General features: G+C 45.0%; 1 protein-coding gene and 1 pseudogene across 1 annotated transcript in view; one reads left to right on the forward strand and one right to left on the reverse strand.

Annotated features, from left to right (window-relative positions):
* Positions 1–20,294, reverse strand: part of LOC101664341 (antigen WC1.1-like) — a 56,239-nt gene that overhangs the window by 27,478 nt on the left and 8,467 nt on the right. The window lies entirely within an intron of this gene.
* On the forward strand, positions 14,911–15,353 carry LOC115871614 (annotated as a pseudogene).

Below are 20,294 nucleotides of genomic sequence, written 5' to 3' on the forward strand. Positions count from 1 at the left end.
TCACAATGATCTACATATAACCCCCTCCCGGGGGATGGACAACAGAAAAGTGGGTGGAGGGAGACATGGGTCAGTGTAAGACATGAAAAAATAACAATAATTTATAAATTATCAAGGGTTCGTGAGGAAGGGAGGGGGGAAATGAGGAGCTGATACCAAGAAAATGTTTTGAAAATTATGATGGCAACCTATGTACAAATGTGCTTGACACAATGGATGGATGGATGGATGGATGGACCATGATCAGAGCTGTATGAGCCCCAATAAAATGATTTTTTTTTAAACAGTGCGAAAGATGAGGTGGTCCTTCTTGAACCCATGTACATGCTACTAACACTTAGTGTTTGGGGGGAGGCGTTGTTATGAAAATGCTGTTTTCAACATTGCATTTGGACTATGCGTGTGTTTTTTCTCTCCCTCCCCACTGTATGTAAAGTACAGCTTCAAATTGAAAAACAATAATAATCAGTCAACCAAGGAAGCAGGCAATGCATGGAAAAATGACAGGCAGTGGAAAGAGTAACAGACACTCGCAGGAACAGGAGAGACATCGGAACGTTGTAAAATCACCTCTCAAGTCTGTGCCTCCATTGTTTTCCAGGTCTTCTTTCTCCTGAAATACTGGGTTCAACTGGTTTAAGAACAGAACCCAGCAAAGACAGGAGGGATGTCTAGTTGGCCTAACATGGGCGCTCCAGCGCCAACCCAGGATTGGAGCTAAGAAAAAAGGGGCTGTGTGCATGACGAACTAGTCATGCTAAGTATCCCAGACACCCTTGCTACAGAGTCCATTTTGAATTTTCAGACTCCATCGTGGCCCAACACTGCGCACGTGCACACACACACACACACACACACACAGAAAGGGGCCAAGAAAAACCATGTGACTGCACAAACCAGGAACCTGACCCCAAGAAACACATCCTAAGACAACAGCCCCACAAAACCTTTCACTCTGTAAACTCTAGGAGTCCGTGTTGTCCACAGCACGTCCCCTGTAGCTCTCTCCAGCAGGTCTCTATTCTTTAACAAATGCCTTACCATCATTTGGAATGTCTAGTCTTTTTGATCATGCCCCTCTCCAAGAACAGTTCATATCTAGTGTATGGTGGTTATAGTAGTGTGCTCCCTTGGTGTTAATTTATCTGGGTATATGTTTATGCTTTGTGCAATGTTTGGATTTATAGTGAAATTAGTAGCATCTGACCAACACTTGAAAAAATAAGAACTCTGGGGAGTTTTCCACGGAGAATTACAAAAGCTGAAGGAACTGAGCGAGGGCACAAGAAACACTGAGGAAAGACAGAGTTGGCACAGACTCAGCCTGGACTAATATTCATATCCTAATAGAGTTACTCCTCTGAGCTACAGCCCGGCCCCTACACCGAGGTCCTCTGTGTCAGAGGTTAAGGGGAAAACAGCATGTGGGAAAACAAAGAAAAACCCCATGAGAGTGAAAAGTCACCCCCCAGAATTCACTCCTCTCCAATAATGGATCCTGCTGGGAAAGCCCCCATCCGAGACCCCGGAACATGGAAAACAACACAGCAGCAGGGACAGAGAGACTCGACAGACATGCCTTGGCTTGTAAACTAGCAGACCCTCCTCATGGCTGCAGGGCTCTCTGCTTTACAACGGAGACCCAAGAAGTAGAGGTGGGACCAGGAGGCAGAGGACTCCCCAGAGCCCAGTGCTAGACAAACGCTGCAGTCAGACAAAGATGCGGCCATGGGATTCCGAGAGAGACAGGCAGGCCCAAGACTATCTATAATCAAGTTATAGCCGGCAGGTCGGACTTCCGCCTCCGCCTAGCATCACACTCTCACAGGTAGATGCACACACACATAGGTGCACACTCAATGATATGGGCACTGCATAGTCTACAGACTGACTGGGTCATTTTGGGCAGCCCTGTTCCCTGTGGCACAAATAGCCTGGATGTACCCTTTACATCCACACTCACTCAGGTTCACACGAACTCTCACGTGTGTGCTCACACACGCTTGCAGGCAGAAAGGAACGGAAATACTGGGATCATGATGAGGTAGTCGGGTCGCTTGTGAGGCGCCTTCCAGAGACTCCACCCAGGTCACCCACTGGTTCTTCCCACACTCTGGACTGAATCGACCCTCGCTGGAAACAAGGGAGATATTGGTGAGGGCTGAACCCTAACCAGTTTAGTCAGGGCCAGATGTTTCTCTGTAAAATCTGCCATTGCACCTAGTTATCACCCCGCATGGAAAACAACTATTTATCATCACCTGGTTCCTTTCTGGTCAAACATAGAATCTACATTGAGGCTTCGAGTCCATGACTCCGTGGACCTGCCCCCGGCCCAGTGGGTCCGCCCGCTTACCGCTGATTCCAGAAAAGGGTAGTGATTGTTACCTGAAGAGCCCACAAGGATGCTGAGGAGGAGAAAACCGAGTTTCTGGAGAAAGAAATGTCCATTCCCAGCCATCCCGAGCCCCTTGTCAGCAAGTTAACCCCTGCTATCATAAAAAACAGAAGACAACAGAATGGTGAGGGGATCTCAGGAACTGATAAAGGTTTAGCAGGTGGGAGGGGAATATATAGGCACATCCCCTGATGCTATCTATATCTACAGCCAATAGAGACACTTTTTACCTTCTCAGAGGCTATCGAAGACTTTAATCTACCACCTTCTGAAGCTCAAGCACCAATCAGAGTCTGAATCTAACATATCTCCTTATGTGAGCAGCACAGCCTTTGACATCAGGCTTCCTTAGGTCCCCGAGAAGAAGCCCCCTGAACTGGTCCCCCAATCCGGTCCCCCTGGTCAGGGCTGGGGGGCTGCATCCAACAGCATGAGTGGCCGTCTCTCCCCACAAAAGCCCAGCTCTCTGGCTGATCGGCATGCATGTGAGAGCACTCTGGGACAGGGTCCTGAGACCAGGCGACCCTCATCTCCGGGCCTGCGGAAGGACAAGTTGGGTGGTTTACCTGGGCTCTTCCCTGTGACTCGGCTCACAACCGAAGCCGACCCGCAAGAGGGCTTGAATTATAAGAATAAGTATCAAGTCGGCAGAAAAAAGGAAACCAGCTGCACAGAAGTGGACAGCTGACTATAGAGGTAAGTGGAAATTATCGATCTGTAGAGGGTGGCGTGCTTTCCCAACTCAGCATGGTCTTTCTCCTCTCTTTGGTCTGGAGGCTGTGCACCAAGAGCACAGCCGGGTTCATAAAGACAAGGGGCTGTGACGGAACTTAACTTTAGTCTCTCCTGGGGATCTTTTGTACCCCCTAAAACCACTTTGCCTAGCCCACTGGGATGAGTCTACAAGGTATTCACAAAGCAAACCTCCTTTACTCTGTTCTCCGGGAGCCAGCCCTCCTGCTCGGAGCGTCAGGCTGATGGCCAGGCTTCAGGGAGCTCGTGGCTTCAATGCCCTCCAGGGCCTCCTCCTCCTTCTCCTCCACTCTCTCCCTCGGGACAAGCCAGTTGACTGACTCACTTGCCCCATTTTCTTCCCCTGAGGTTTGACCCCAAATCCATCTCATTCTTGCTGTCTTTAATGCAGGTGCTAATCCTCTCTTCATGTTTAATGGCTTTTATTATTAGTCCCATGAGAGAAAAAGACAGAGTGATAGAAATAACAAATATCCATAGAGTATGACTGCTGACTGAAGTAAACCGTGAGTTACTGAGGACAGGGTGTCACACACCAACAGTACTAAGCACGGTCTGCGTTTACGAAGCATATAAGCCGTGGACCATGGGCTGGGAATAAAAGAAAGAATCATACAAACACTAATCCAGCATCCTAGTGTTTGCTGGGGATGAAAGATGTTATACAAATAATTAGAAATAAAATTGTTTCACTACAAATGTGAAAAACTATAAAGGAAACATACTGAGTAGCGATAGAGGTTGTAACTGTAGAAGTGAAGGTTGTAAAGGTGGACTTCAAAGAAGTTGAACCCAATTAGAGGAAAATTCTCTTCAGAAGGGATTTAGTGGGTGCCTCATGAATGAATTGGGATTTGCCTGGAAACGCCAGTCCGCCAACCCACACCCATGGCCCTGCCCTAGAGTCTTTCATTTCTAGTAACTGCTCCCTCTCTGAGTTTCTGCAAATGTCTATTCTGATCTGCTAGCCCTCATGCTCACTTCAGCCACAAAAACCCATTGCCTTAATGAGGTAGTTAGTTTATTGTGCCAACCTGGCCAATAAACACATGTGGGGTTAATTGAAGGGTGGAGGGATAAATGTCTTAGTGAATCTCGCCTTTCTAGTTCTCGGGCCTCTTGCTTTCCGCTGCTTGGACCAGGGTGCAGCTGCCTTAGCCAGTTCCCTGCTTCACCTGACAAGGCTCACTTCCTGCAAGACATCCCTGAGGAGAAGCCGCATGGACCTACCCCAATGCAGCCCTGGGTGCTGGAGCAGCCGTGTGGAGATCCCTGCCAGCGCTGAGATGTTTACACATTCACTAACTTGACTTTCCTCCTGCAGTTGGCATCATTGCATCTGTTTTGTGAGATGGAGAAGGACTTTGTGGATTGGTCTTGGACATATGGGTTAATGGGTTAATGTTGGACTTGTGGGCTTGGGCAGCACTGGGTTGGGGTGTTTTCTTGATGTGCACTTAACCTTTATATAAAACTCTGTCTTATACATGAGTTTCTGTGGATTTGTTTCTCTAATGTACCCAAACTAACACACTTACCATAGTCCATAAAAAACAATCTCCTACCTCCTCCTTTAGTGAGTAACCACTGATGTCTTAACAGCTCATGAGAAGCCATTTAGGTGCAATGATTGGTCTTCCCAGGTCCAGATGAAAAAGAGTAGAGAAGATCAATGATACACGGAAACACTTAGTCAAGAGGGCCGATGATGCACACAAACATCAGTCCCACAATCCCACAGACTAGAACGAGATGGTTCCATGTGAGCAGTCATCTGAAAGGGATCATATGAGAAGGTCCTGGGTAGCATTGGGGGAAATGTGAAGCAAAACTCAAAATCAAAGAAGAGACCAGGCTAACTTGTCAGATAGAAACTAGTGGAACCCCCTAGACTATGGCCCTTAGCCACACTTCGGCCAAACAACGAATAGGTCTCTAAGGGAAAGAATAACACTAGAGAGGTATGCACACCTCAGAAAAAAACAGCTGTTTGAGATCAAAGGGCAGCACTTAGCCACGGGCAACATCGAGAAGCGTTTGAAAAGAAGGAATGGAAACAGACAACAAACATAAGGTGGAAATGGCATAAAGAATGTGATGATTAAGGTGTTGTGTCATCTTGGCTGGGCCATAATTCTCAGTGGTTTGGTAATTATGATGCAGGTATTCTCTCTTGATGAGACCTGATATGATGTAACTACTTCCATGATGAAACAGATTATGAGCAGCCAATCAATTGGAAGGGAGTTTTCTCAAGGGTGTAACCTGCTTCCAATAGATGTGGTCATTCTGGCAAAGCTCACTTGTCTTCAGTTGGATCTAGATCCTGCATCTGTCTCATCATCTGGCCTCTGTCTGCCAATCCTGAGAGTCAGTGGCAGGCAACCTTTTCACCTGCTCCTCTTGGATTATTTCCCTCTACATCCAGAAGCCTGCCACTGATCAATGACATGAAACAAAAACAGTATAGAAATTGAATGGAAACCTGGATTATTCTTTAAATATTCATCCAATTCACAATAATTTTTTTTCCTAAAATATGGCCTTGAAAGCAGGTTCTGGGTTGTGGATCCCTCAAAGAAAAGGAGATTGGATCAATGGATTATAGCCCAGGGATTATAATAGTGATCAGGGGCTGCTCACTATTTAACAGGGAGATACTCCTCTACTCTGGGTCAGGACAACAGCGAGACTCGGAACTATTTGTATGATCTCTCCCTTTTTTCTTTATCTTTCCTTGATCTTGGTGTCTATCTATATAAGATAGGCAGGATAAGCAATCCCAAGGAGACAGCAACGGGACCAATGGTTCTGGGGTGGGAGGCATTGGAGGAGGGAGGGGTGGTGATGAGCATATAACAACAGGGACAGAGGAATGGCAAGGAATCTAAAACTGACTGTGAGGAAGGGGTAGCGTTCCTGGTCATGTCTGATCCATTTAAGTGTGTCTGAGAAGTGAATGGTGGGTAAACAGATAGTGGGGCGGGAGGAGAGAAAAAGAAAGTAAAAATTAAATATATAGGTACAAATGCAGATATGTAAATATATAAAGGTAGGGGTGTGTGTGTGTGTGTGTGTGTGTGTGTGTGTGCAATAAGGAAGCAGATGGTCTTTGGGCCTCAACTTAAATCTTACCTCAGTACAACAACAGTTGGTTCAAATAATGTGGCATGTGATACCTCCTTGACATGATCACTGAAGACAAAATGGGTGCATAAGAAAATGTGGTGAAGAAAGCTGATAGTGCCCGGCTATTTTAAAATATAGTATCTGGGGTCTTAAAGACTTGCCCACACAAGCACACCAGCCTGTGTGATGATGAGGTGTTGACGGGAATAGATATCAGAAACTCAAAAGAAGCAGATTGATGTGAAGGAGCATAGACAAAGTAGAGACCCCAAACCCACCTGTGATACAACTGGACAGTCCCTCACAGAAGGGCCACAGGGAAGGGATGATATATCCAGGGTGCAGTGTAGCACTGATGAAACACATAAATATCTTCTAGTTCTTTAATACTTCCTCCCCTTACTATTATGGCCTTAGTCTCACTCATTAATCCTGCGAGGCCTGTGCATGTTCATTTGTATAATTAAGATTGTTCAAGGCATAAAATTCAAGATAGATAAACCCTTCAGAAATAGTAATGGGAATAATGATTCCCTAAGGGTACAGGAATAGAGAGGGGAAGGGGGAACCGATAGGAATGATGACTGTATAACCCCAGTCAAGCGGAACGAATACTAGAATTGTAGGTGAATGGATACATTGGATGGTATAAGATACAGCAAATGATAATAAAATATAATTAATATAATATAAGGGTTCCGGGGGAGCAGAGTTGGGGAGGGATAAAGGGAAGCTAATATCAAACAATTCAAGAAGAAAACGTTTTGAAACTGATGGTGGCAGCAATTGTACAATTATGCTTGATCTAATTGAATTATGGATTGCTATAATGTTGTAAGAGCTCCCAATAAAATGATTTTTTTAATAAATTATTTTTTTAATTGGCCTGTAATCAAGTCTGACTCATAATGACCCTAAAGGGTAGAGTAGAACTCTCATATAGTGTTCCCAAAGCTGTATACTGTGGGCGGACTGCCACAACTTCCTTACAAGGAGCAGCTAGTAGTAGGTTTAGATCACCCACCTTAACCCAGTGCTTAACCAATGCATCACCAGGGCTCCTCCTTTGGAGTGTACCTGTCCTTAAAATTCACTATTATCTCTACTCTCTGAGTCTACCTGACAGAAAATGCACTAGGCTTTAAGGGGGAAAATGAGGTTGGTTTACAAAGGGGTGCACTTTAGCTGAGTGAGGTATAAAGATCTAGAGCCAGTCCTCCAAGAATCCAGAGCCTGAAAAACAAAGAAGACTTCATGCTTGGTAAAGTAGAGGGGCAGCAAAACGTAGGAAGCCCCTCAACGAGATGGACTGGCCCAGTGGCTCCAACAATGGGCTCAAACACGGAGCAACTATGAGGATTGGTGCAGGACCGGGAAGTGCTTCATTCTGTTGGGCATAAGATTGGCACCTCTGTTAGTCTGGGTACTTTAGAGAAACAACCACAGCAACTCATATGTATAAGAGAGAGTTTTATATAAAGGGTAAGTGCACATCAAGAAAACATCCCCACCTAGTGCTGCCCAAACCCATATGTCCGACACCAATCCACAAAGTCCTCCTTCATCTCACAAACACACACTATGACACCGACTGCAGGAGGAAAGCCGAATCAGTGAACGTGTAAGCATCTCAGCACTGGCAGGGTCTCCACACGGCTGCTCCAGCACCCAGGGCTGCATCGGGGTAAGTCCATGTGGCATCTCCTCAGGGAGGTCTTGCAGGAAGCGAGCCTTGCCAGATGAAGCAGGAACTGGCTAAGGCAGCTACACCCTGGTTCCACGATCACAAAGCAAGAGACCCAAGAACTAGAAAGGCGAGGCTCACTGAGCCATTTATCTCTCTGCCCTTCAATTAACCTCTCGTTATCGGCCAGGTTGGCACAATCAACTAACTACCCCAGCACCTAACAGCAACAAGCAGACTTAATTGAACTGGCCCTCTCCTTGGATTTTGGGTTCAGAAAACTGCAGGAGCCATTTATTAGGGCTCTCTTGGCAGTGAGGCAGGTCTCTGACTCTGTGCTGATTCACTTAATCCCCACTCAAGTGCCATCCTGAGAACTAAGAACAGGGGAGAGTCAGAACTTTCTGTGGGCTCCTCTTGCTGACACCATCTGCTGTGGGGGGAGGTCAGATGCGCAGGCATTCCCTCCCCTGAAGGCAATCAGTTGCCAGACTGCTGTCTCATCCCACCACAGGTGGGCCTGCTCCCTGCCTCTGGGGACAATGGACAGGCTCCTGTAGGAAGGGTTTGCACCCTACTGATAATGGTTCCTATGGAGACCCAGAGACCACCCCCTAGACCACCCTCTCATTGCTGTTAACCTATAGTGCAGCCCCTTCCTGTGATGTATGTCTCTACCTGTAATTAGTGGGCTGGCTTGCCCCCAAAAGGTATATAGGTGTGAGTCAGCAATATAGATCCTCTCTCTAACTCTGAGTTCCTTGCTGCTCACTCCCTGGTCACTCCCCTCTCCCTTGTTCCCTTTCCCTCCTTCTCTTCCCTGTCTCTCCACGTGGACCACCAAGCTGGGCTGAGGTGAGCAATGGTACCATGTAACATGCCTGACTGTATTATTGTATTATCTCTCATGCTCTCAATGACTTTAATATAATACTTATATATCTCAACCATACAATTGTGCATTACTGAATCGAATAGTAGTAATAGTAGTAGCTGGCACCCCACTCCCCAGCGCCAATTTTTTATTTAATACTACAATCTGCAATTAAAGCCTTGGCTGTTACGTTCGGTTTAGATCATTGTCTTAATCAGCTACTCCTATGCCGGGCGTCTCAGCTCCGTTCTCTCCAGCTCGTCTCGTTCTCTGAGTCACTTCAGTGTTAACATTCTGCTCCATCAAAGACCGACAGCAGAGTTGTCTATGCAAGTTCAAGCAAGAGAATGTCCTTCCTGACCAGTATGACGGCCTCGTCTCCTGAAAGTCATAGGACATTGCCTGGTTGGGACGGAAGAGGCACCATCTCTGTTGTAAAGAGGGATGTGTCAGCTTGCTGAGCGTGAGGCTAGGAAACGTCCCAAGTGAACAAAGCCACTTCCCCGTAGTGGATGTCCAATCCTTTCATGGCAAACCCTCCTCCACCTCTGTGGGCTAAGGCTCGAAGTGGCTCTGGTCAGATCCAGGTCCTATCCAGTGCATCTGATGGTCGCATTGCTCTATACAAGTGCAAACTAATAACAATGATTTTCTGATTTAAATTCTAAGTGACAATTTTAAGAATTTTCAACCTTAGGCATCTCATATGTTTTTAAAAATAAGAACATGTTCATGATTAACTTCCTTAAAAGTAAAAGTTTTTATTTCTAATAGCTACTCAAAGAGGGAATTCTAAAATTAAAAAAATTATTATTGTTATAGTCTCAGAAAGGGAATTTGTCAAGTGCCAAAAATATTTATTTTTATCATATTGTCATGTAATACCCAGAAAGCTAGATATTATGTTTTGAATCACTCAGTTTTCTTCAAGGAAGAGAAAGAAACATAAGCCTATCTCCTTCAGATATGAATACAGGCCACTATTTTGTCCAGGGAGGGCTGGAGCTGGGCATTGTTTAAGGCAAAGGAGACCGTTGGGGTGAGGGTGCGCCCTGCCTCCTGTTCCTACCCTCTTTCCCCTGGCTCATTACCAGCCTTCCCCAAAAACCCACTGCTACAGAATCATTCCAACTCAGACCCCAAGTTGAGTGCAAATGTGGTCTTTCCATAGCCTGAGATTGGTCCTAGATTTATCAATTGCAAACCCTCAGTCATTTAATTTTGAACTGGAATCCATTCACTGCATCCTTGAATTTGCTCCAGGTTTCAGGAGCGGAGCCCAGGCGGCGAAGTGGTTATGCACATACCTGCCAACCTGAAGGTCGGCCTCAAGGATCTAGGGGGAAAGAAGCACTAGTTTGTCCTGCAGGGTCACCAGGATTTGAAATCCACACTGAAGCAAGGGGGTTGGTGGGTTTGGGGGTTTGTTTTGCATTTTAGGTTTCGACGTGCAGTTTAAGGGAGCTCCACAAGATGTCAGAGCTGGCAATGACATATTCCGGGATGGGAAAGACCCCAAGCTCACTGCCACGGAGCTCATTCCCACTCAGCCATCAAAGACAAGTTCATTTGCCTACTTTGTATAAAGTCACGATTAATATGCAGCTAATACTTCATCAATTCCAATGGTCTGTTGCCTAAAATATCATCGTTTCTTTGAATTGTGAAAGAAATAAATGAAGATAGGATAGACAAATGGAAGGGAAAGGAGGGAGGGAAAAAAAGCTTCAAAAATCTTTTTCCCCCAAAACAATTTATTAACAGATATCATATCATTTAATACAGATATCATATCATTCCATAGTTCAAGCACATCAAGCAGAGTGTACAATTGCTACCACAATCCGTTTCCAAACTTTCTCTTCCTTCTTGAACTCCTTGACATCAGCTCCATTTTACACACATACTCCTATTGAAAGCTTTTTAAATATGTTAAACTCTCTTTGTTTTATTTTATTATCTTCATTTTATGAGTTCCCCCTTTAAGTCGGACTCACTAAATAACGGTTTGGAAGGGAAAGAGGCTGTTTTATTGGAAATGAGAAAGAAGGTTTTGGGGGTCCCAAGAAGAAAACTATTTTGAAAGACTAGATTTTTCTAAATGTTAAATGCCCCCTCTTTATATACTGGTCTGATAAGACTCAGAGCATAACTGTATTATAAACCATCATTAAAAATAAGCAACCCACAACCCTCAACTCCATGATTCCAACTCACAGCAACCCAATAAAGAGTTTTTGAGAGTTTACAGTGGCTCCGAATTTTTACATTTTTGAGCCTTACATCATTATCTCTTGGAATGACTGGTGGGTTTGAACCACTAACTTTTGGGTTAATAGTACAACACTTAGCGCACTGCACCATTAAGATTCCACAGCTAAATAAGATGCAAAATATCATTGAAGAGAACTGCCCCAAACAGGAAGAGGACATAGACAGCCTGTTGCTAAAGGGTGGCTGTGGGCTAGGGAGGAAAGAAACATATAAGACAAGGGGCAGAAGCTACCTAAACTCATCAGCGGCCAGCCCTCCTGCACCTCTTTGGACTGAAGGAAGGGTAGGTGGCAAGAAAGAACACCCAGGACATAGGATATGCTTCCTGGAGTCTAACCGTCTGTGGTAGCTACATAATCCGTTGTCAATTTGAGACTTAAGAGTGAAGGGGTGGAGTTTAGCCTGTCAACCAGGTCTCAGCTTGATGACCTCCTTTGGAGGCACTAAGGCGATAAATAACTCACTGGAGGTGGGACATACACTCACTCCCTGTGAGACATTCCTGCGGACAAGACACATGGAGCTATGCTAGTGCCCTGAGCTGGAGGAGCCATGTAGAGACCCCTGCCAGCGCTGAGATATTTACACTGCTGCTGGAGCCACAAGACTTTCCACCCAGGGGCCTGTGATCTTCCTGCATTCAGCGTCATTGTATGTGTTGCGTGAGTCTGAAGAGGACTTTATAGATTGGTATCAGACCTATGGGCTAATATGGGACTTATGGACTTGATCTGGACTGGGCTAGGATGTTTTTTCAATACTCAATTGCTCTTGTATATAAAGCTCTTTCTAATACACGTATGAGGGTCCATGCATTTGTTTCTCTAGTCTACCCAGACTAACACAGGGTCCTTTCCCAAAGAAACTGGCATGCATTGAGTGTAATCAGTTTTATATGGTCTCACTCATCTCGGGGTGGAGATCTTATAGATAAGGCACTGTGATGGCCTCCAAACCCTGTTATGGAGACTTGTGGGGTAGTAAGGGGACCCTCACCTTAAGTCTGGCATGCTGTCTCCAAGACTCACTCACTGCCATCAAGTCAATGCTAACTCATAGCGAGCCCTGTGGTTTTCTGAAACTGTTTCTCCTGCAGAGATACTGGTGGTTTTGAACTGTTGACCATGCAATCATAGCCCAACATGTAGATACTATGCCACCAGGGCACCTTGCTGTCTCCAAGAAGCACTCTGTATTCCAGGGCTTGGAGGGCAGGGTCAATATAGGCCAAAGGGAAGATCTTCTCTGACACATAACAACACACCAATTTGCAACCTCATCAGCCATAAAAAGTGGAGGAGCGTTTTTGAGTGGTCACCAACTGTTAGGTCCAGCCTTATAACCTAATGGGTCCTAAGGATCAGTTGTGTGATTGAAAGGGAAAACTAACGAGACAATGGACAAGGCATGCAAGGGCTCTCCTCTTTCATGGAGTCTGGAACCAGAGAGAGAGCAAATGTATTTTCCAACAGGCTTATATAATCACTGAACATGCAAGCCACATCATACACATAGGTAACAGGAGGCACACACGGAATAGCAAGGGGAGGTACTAGGAGCACACATGTGATAAGAAGGCACATATGTAACAAGGTGGGCAGTTTCTAGAGTTAAGATAGCGGCTTAACCTTGGCCATCCCTGAGCTGGCTCAACCTTCAATGTTCCTGAGCTCTTCTCCAGGGGAACAATCTGTGGTCAGTATTAGGAAGGAGTGGGCCACACAATAGGGTCTGATTGCTCTCAGTGGCTGACAACCTTCAGGTGTATAGACAACCATGAGCTTGTCAGAAGCATGCTATTCTGGGGGGAGATTGTGGGAATGATTTTTAGTCCAGAGAATGTGACTGGGATTCATCTCCAACTCATGAGCATGAAGGCCGCCCTCCACCGGAGTCTGCCTCCCAGACTCGTAATCATGAGCGTAGAGAATTTGTCCACATGCATTCTCTTCCTGGTCCTGTTTCCCACAACCAACCCAACTGGGTTAAGAGAAAGGTCTTTAGAGTCAGACTACATGGCCTTGACTTAACAGATAGACTACTAGATATATGTTACCTGACCAGGCTTTTTAAACTCTCCGTGTCTTGGTTGCCTCGCCTCTAATAATAGTGAAAATAGTGCCCAGGTAAGAGAATTCTCATGAGAATTAAATGAGTTGCAACAATGAGTATGCATGAGAAAGTGGGATAATAGGGGTTAGTTGGTAATGTTGCAGGTTCAAATAAATGAAAACCACTATAATGTCTTGAAAGTTAGAAGAGTCCTTTATTCAGTTTAAACTGGACTGCGGGAATCTAAAAGTGATTCCTTGATTGCAGTCCTGAGTGGACTTTTCAGTCCATCTTTAAAGGCAAAAATGCATTTATCGTTTGTCTAGGACTTAAGCAAGCGTGGACAGAAGCAGAAAGCAAAATTAGTTATCATTCTTTAGAGTGAATGAGCATTACAGGGTACAGCATTGATTATAACATTCTGGTTAATAAAATAAAAATAGTAATATCCTGGTTACTACATCAAAAGGAACAATGTTATTCATTCCAATGTTCTGATCTCAAGAACATAAGAGCACATGCTGAAATCAATCACGAGTGGGACTTTCCAAGATGGGAGGGGGGAGGAGGCAGGTCATCCGGCAGTCAGCAAGATGGCGTTACAGAAACTAAAGATGGCAACACGTGTACAAATATGCTCGATACAGTTGATGTATTGATTGTTATAAAAGTTGTACAAGCCCCCAGTAAAATGGTCTTAAAATAAGTAAATAAGGGGAAAAAAGATGGCTTTACAGTGGCTATGCTAGTCTGTCTGTTTAGTAGAATTAGTCTGTCTCTGTAGTATAATTGGTATTAGGTCAACTTCCTCCATTCCACCTCAGGTATCACAGGCCTCAAGAGTGAAAAATTAGAGTCTCAGACCTCTATAACTTGACTGGAAGCTGCCAAAAATAGGCCACGGAACCACACGAGGGTCTCGGTGTAATGACAGTATTTGCTCCTTAGACTAGTGAGCTATCTACAATGGGCTCCTGTCTCTTTTATGCCCTCATTCTACTGATCATGCAATCCCACATTCCACAACCCAGAGTTGATTCTGACTCATAGTCTCCCTTTCGAAATAGGGTGTCTGAGGATCTGCTTTACAGAAGCAGTTAGCCTGTCTTTCTCCCACAGAGCGGCTGCTGGGTTTGAACCACCAACCTTTCGGTTAGCCATCCAACCCAACAGAGCCATAGCTTAGCATCTATAAATCATTTTTAACAGAAGTTCAGTATCTCGTTCCCTCTATATCCCCAACACCTGGCTATTAGAAAATCTCCCGTTATGTTTACTGGATGAGCGAATAGCACTCTGCTAGGTATTTTACACAAATGGTCTCAACTAGAACGAGCTATTTTGAGAACATTAATCAATTTGATGTTATGAGGACTTAACATCACAATGTAAATTATATTATGTAATAAGATGATAATACAATAGCATTAAGTACTATGCTATTCGTGTTATTTAATACAATATCATTAAATTGTATAAACTGTAGTTCAAGAAGACACATTTCTGCTATAAATTGAACTTTCGGGGGGAAATGCAGCCCATTCTAAGAGTGCACGGATGCTGCAGACTTCTTTGTGTGTCCAAAGGCCCAGAAGGCAAACACAGCACTGACAGGTGAAGATCAAGAGGCTTCTTGGGCAGGATGTTTATCTGTTTGTCTTTTGGCACATTTTCAATTAAAACCACACCTGACTGTAACAAGAAGAAAATTCTGCTATTAAAAAAAATGTAGGCCTTTTCACGAAGATGGCACTCTCCCCTCCCCAAACGGAAGCCAAAGCCAAGGCTTTAAAAGCCAAGGAGGCCGTGCTGAAAGGCGTCCACAGCCACAAAAAAGAAGATCCGCACATCACCCACCTCCCGGCGGCCCAAGACCCTGAGACAAGAAGGCAGCCCAATACCCTGGGAAGAGCGCCCCCAGGAGACACAAGCTGGACCATCATGCCATCATCACGTTCCCCTGGACCACAGAGTCTGCCGTGAAGATCGAAGATAACAACACACCTGTGTTCATTGTGGATGTCAAAGCCAACAAACACCAGACCAAGCAGGCTGTGAAAAAGCTCTATGACATTGACGTAGCCAAGGTCAGCACCTTGATCAGGCCTGACAGTGAGAAGAAGGCATGTGTTTGACTGGCTCCTGACGATGACGCTTCAGATGTTGCCAACAAAATCGGAATCATCTAAAGTGAGCCCAGCTGGCTAATGCTAAATATAAACTTTCTCAATGTAAAAAAAATGTCGTTCAGGGGGAGGGGGGGGGAAAAGGAAAATGAGCTGATTCCGGGAACCCAAGAGGCAAGCGAATTTTGGGAATGATGAGGGCAACAAATGTATAGATGTGCTCTACACAATTGATCTATGTATTGTGATGAATTGTATGAGCCCCAATAAATTGATTTTTTTTTTTTAATGTCGTTCAGTAGCTTCTGAAAGAAATGAGAAATACAGACGTGAAGTCTGGGAAGAATTCTACCCTTTGACTGAAGACAGCTGCTTAATTGATCTTCTAAATTGGACAAAGAGGGACTGAGCATAATCCTGAAGAAAGACGTCATCAGAACACAAAAACAAATACAACTACATCCAACCAAAATAATAATAACACAGAGCTCAGCACAGCTGGGTCCAATGCTTCATCGCAGAAAGATCTAGGGGTCTGTAAGCCATTTCTGAAAAGACCAGACGACACCAGCGCTCACTTGCTGTCACTACAGGTTGTTGTTAATCAGGGTGCCTTAGAAATCGGAACCGATTGGGAGAGGCAGAGGGGCGTCAGATGCACTGGGGTTGCTGTGAGTCAGCATTGACTTCACGGCAGTGAGTTTGGTTGGGGAATATAGATATATGCCAGGGGAGACCAGTCCCTGGAAAAGGACATCATGCTTGGTAAAGTAGGACAATGAAAAAGAGGAAGGCTCTCGAGGAGATGGGTTGAGACAGTGGCTGCAACCATGGGTTCAGGCTCAGGGCCAATTGGAGGACGGCCCGGGACCAGGCAGTGTTTGGTTCTGCTCTGCATCCGGTTGCTATGGGTCAGAATCAGCTTGATGCCACCTAACGACAACAAGCCCTAGGACATGAGATTTCTTTTTTACCCTCACTGCCATCCAGTTGATGCCGACGGAACGCATTTTTTTAAGTGGTGCCTACACAAAGGCAAAATAACAAAACTAACCCTGTGGTAAGACATTATTGGGAGAATTGGGAAGGAGAGAATGAAGGAGACAAACCCTGAGTTACCACCCTGGACGCAGACTAAAATGGCACCGAGCACGAAGGCCCCCACCAGCCAAAGGACTCAAATAGACAATGTCGTCAGGTTTCACTGGGGAGGTTCAGGCCACGCCCACTTTCTGCACACAGCACATCCCAGAAGCTTCTCCAAAGCAGGACACACTGGCCTCACTATCAAGAGCTGGGTCAAAAGATGTAGTAAGACAGCAATAGCCATCACCTATGTCTTTCCTTCGTCCTGGCCATGAATGTGTGTGCTATCAGATGTGCCGCTTCCATCACAGGGAGTGAAAAGTGAAACTGCGATTCTCCAACCTCTCTCTCTTCCTGCCCCAGTACAACCTCCCAAATGCGGCTTCCAATGCGAGGCCCAGTCAGCCGGTGTCGCTGTGCAGCAGTGCCCCCTGCTGGCCACAAGATTTGTAAGCCCATGATCAATAAAATTTATTTTTGTGAACCATTCGATATTTGGAATAATTTGTTACCACGACATAATCTGGCCTGTTTTGGCTAATAAAATATGAACCATGGGAAAAATAGGCTGTCACCTTCAGAAGTGCTTTTCAACAGTCCCCTTGCTCTCTCTCTATAGCCATCCCTCGCTGCCCTCTCAAATCTCACCCCGGATTTTGCTGGTACCTGGTCACCATTTCTGGTTTACGAACAACTAGATTTAAAACTCTTTTAAAGAGAAGACAACACGAACACACACACACACACACACACACACCTGTTTATTGCTGAAGTTTCCAGGATAGCAAAAACATGGAAACAACCAAAAACTCAGATTATAGAGGAACGGATTAAAAAAAAACGGGTATATTCATACAATGGAATCGTACTCATCAATTTAAAACAACGACAGTGCTCTTAAACACGGCCAAGACACAGACAACACGAGAGAACATTATGTTGAACAAGCTTAGTCAATCTCACAAAGACAAATATTCAATAGCACCATTATTATGAGAAAAGAAAAATGTCCTTTCACACCAAAAGACTTTGATGACTAAGAGGAGACCAGGGACGATGGGGCGGGAGCAGGGAGAGGGAGGGATAGGATACTGGGGAAGGAGGAAGGGAGGGAGGAGGGAGGCTATAAAAGAAAGAGAACCACATTTAATAGGGTTTTTAAACAAATAGAACTCTTTTAAAGAGCAGATGTATCCCTTTCCCCTTTTATATTGATCTGTGCAGATAGCCACACATGGTCGCTTTCCCCGCTGTTACACTTAGACCTTGACCTTATTCCTAATCATCGCCCTCATTTTACCTCCCAGGTTCGTTGACCATAGCACCTGCAATTCTTTGAACTCAATTGCTTAGGTTTCACTCTGAGGAGAATGCTGTTTCTCCCAAGGCTATAACTTAATGGATGCTCAGCTGATAATGTTTATTGCGTAAATGAATGGCCTGGTGATAGATATTTAACACGAATTATCTTATGTAAGAGGAAGTATGTTAAGGATATCATTCGCGTCATTTATATTTCTCTTTCAAAGGCTTAAGCTTTTCATGATTACTAAGGCAAATTTCAATTCCCAAAAGAAGGATGTGACTTCTCTTCAACAAATTATTTACATGCTGCAACTCTCTCGGTCCCCAGAAAAGATACAAAGTAAACACCAACACGCTCACAGCTGAAGACTGTACGGTTTGTTCAACTAAGTCTTAATCAGATACAACTGGGGAGACAGGATGTCTATTTGCATATTCATCATTTGGCTGTATCTCAATTGAAACCACACCGGAATAACAACAGGAAGAAAATTTGTCTTTAAACAAGGTCTACAGGGGTGTCTGTGTGCTGTAAGGATGACAGTAAGATAGAGAATGTTTCATTCATTTTCACATTATGAAGGGAGAGTGCTCTTGAGTTGATCTTGAAAGATGTCTAGCAACCAGACAACTAAATGGTTGTACATAAATTACCGTTCAAAGTCACCGTGGTCATCTAGTGGATTCCAACACGTAACAACCCTATAGGACAGTGTAGATTTGCCCCAAGTGTTTCCAAGGCTGTACGTTAATGGGAATAGAAAGGGTTATCTTTCTCCCATGAAAAGCTGGTGCTTTTGAACTGCTGACCTTGAAGCTAACAGCCCAACTTGAAGTCCAATATGCCACCTGGGCTCTACTGTTGGGGGAACAACAGACCTAAAGAAGAGGAGTCAGAAAGAGTCGGGGTGCTGGTACAGGATATGTGTGTGTGACTAACAGATGCATGATTTTTCAGGATTTTCCCAGGAGGTTCAACAACTCAACAGCTCTGGTCCCCCCTGGCCTATAAATTCATAACGTGGAAGGACTCCCCATGGCTTAGTGGATTACACAATGGAATGCTAACCTTAAAGTCAGCAGTTTAAAACCACCAGTAGCTACATGGGAGAAAGATGCGGCTGTCGGCTTCTGTAAAGATTTACAGCCTTGGAAACCCACCGGGCATTTATACCCTGTCGTTTAAGGTCACTATGAATTGGAATCAATTCAGTGGTAGTGAGTTTTTGGTTTTCTCCCACTTGGAAAAGCAAAATGTCCATCTGCAAGTCCTCAAACATGTTACTGCATTAGCTCAAGTATCTGTTTCTGTCTGTTGTTGCTGTTGCTGCTGTTGTGGCTGTTGCTGTTCCTGCTGTTGCTGCTCTTGTTGCTACCGCTGTTGCTGCTGCTGTTGTTGCTGTTGCTGTTGCTGTTGCTGCTGCTGTTGTTGCTGTTGTTGCTGTTGCTGCTGTTGTTGCTGTTACTGCTTGTGTTGCTATTGCTGTTGTTGCTATTGCTGTTACTGCTACTATTGCTGCTGTTGCTGCTGCTGTTGCTGTTACTGCTTATGTTGCTATTGCTGTTGCTGCTTGGTTGCTATTGCTGGTGTTGTTGCTATTGCTGTTACTGTTATTGTTGCTGCTGTTGCTGTTGCTGCTGCTTTGGTTGCTGCTATTGCTGTGGTTGCAGTTGCTGCTCTTTTTGTTGTTGCTGCTACTGCTTTTGCTATTGCTGCTATTGTTGCTATTATTGCTGCTGTTGCTGCTGTTGCTGCTGCTGCTGCTGCTGCTGTTGTTAGTGCTACTGCTGTTGCTGCTGCTGTTGTTGATGTTGCTGCTGCTGTTACTGCTGTTGCTGCTGTTGCTGTTGCTGCTGCTTTTGTTGCTTCTGTTGTTGTTGCTGTTGCTGTTGCTGCTGCTGCTGCTGCTGCTGTTGCTGCTGTTGCTGCTGCTGTTGTTGCTGCTGTTGCTGTTGTTATTGCTGTTGCTGCTGTTGCTGCTGCTACTGTTGCTGCTGCTGTTGCTGCTGTTGCTGCTGCTGTTGTTGCTGCTGTTGCTGTTGTTATTGCTGTTGCTGCTGCTGTTGTTGCTGCTACTGTTGCTGCTGCTACTGTTGCTGCTGCTGTGGTTGCTGTTGTTGCTGTTTCTGCTTTTGCGGTTTTCACTGTTACTGCTATTGTTGCTATTGCTGCTGATGCTGTTGTTGCTGTTGCTGCTGCTACTGCTGTTGTTGCTGCTGCTTTTGCTGTTGCTGCTCTTGTTGCTGCTCTTGTTGCTGCTGTTGCTTTTGTTGCTGTTGCTGCTTTTGCTATTGCTGTTGCTGCTGCTGTAGTTGTTGCTGTGGCTGTTGCTGTTGCTGCTGTGGTTGCTGCTGCTGCTTATCACAATCCATACATCCATCCAATGTATCAAGCACATTTGTACTTTTGTTGCCCTCATCATTCTCAAAACAATTGCTATCCACTTGGGCTCTTGGAGTCAGCTCCTCATTTTTCATTCCCCCCCTCCCTGCTTCCCCCTCCCTCCTGAAACCTCGATAATTTATAAATTGTTATTATTTTGTCATATCTTACACTGTCTGATGTCTCCCTTCACCCACTGTACTGTTGTCCATCCCCCAGGGAGGAGGTTA

Source organism: Echinops telfairi, unplaced genomic scaffold (genome assembly GCF_000313985.2).
Source record: "Echinops telfairi isolate 266 unplaced genomic scaffold, ASM31398v2 ScPeMD7_7356;HRSCAF=8355, whole genome shotgun sequence".
Taxonomy (NCBI): domain Eukaryota; kingdom Metazoa; phylum Chordata; class Mammalia; order Afrosoricida; family Tenrecidae; genus Echinops; species Echinops telfairi.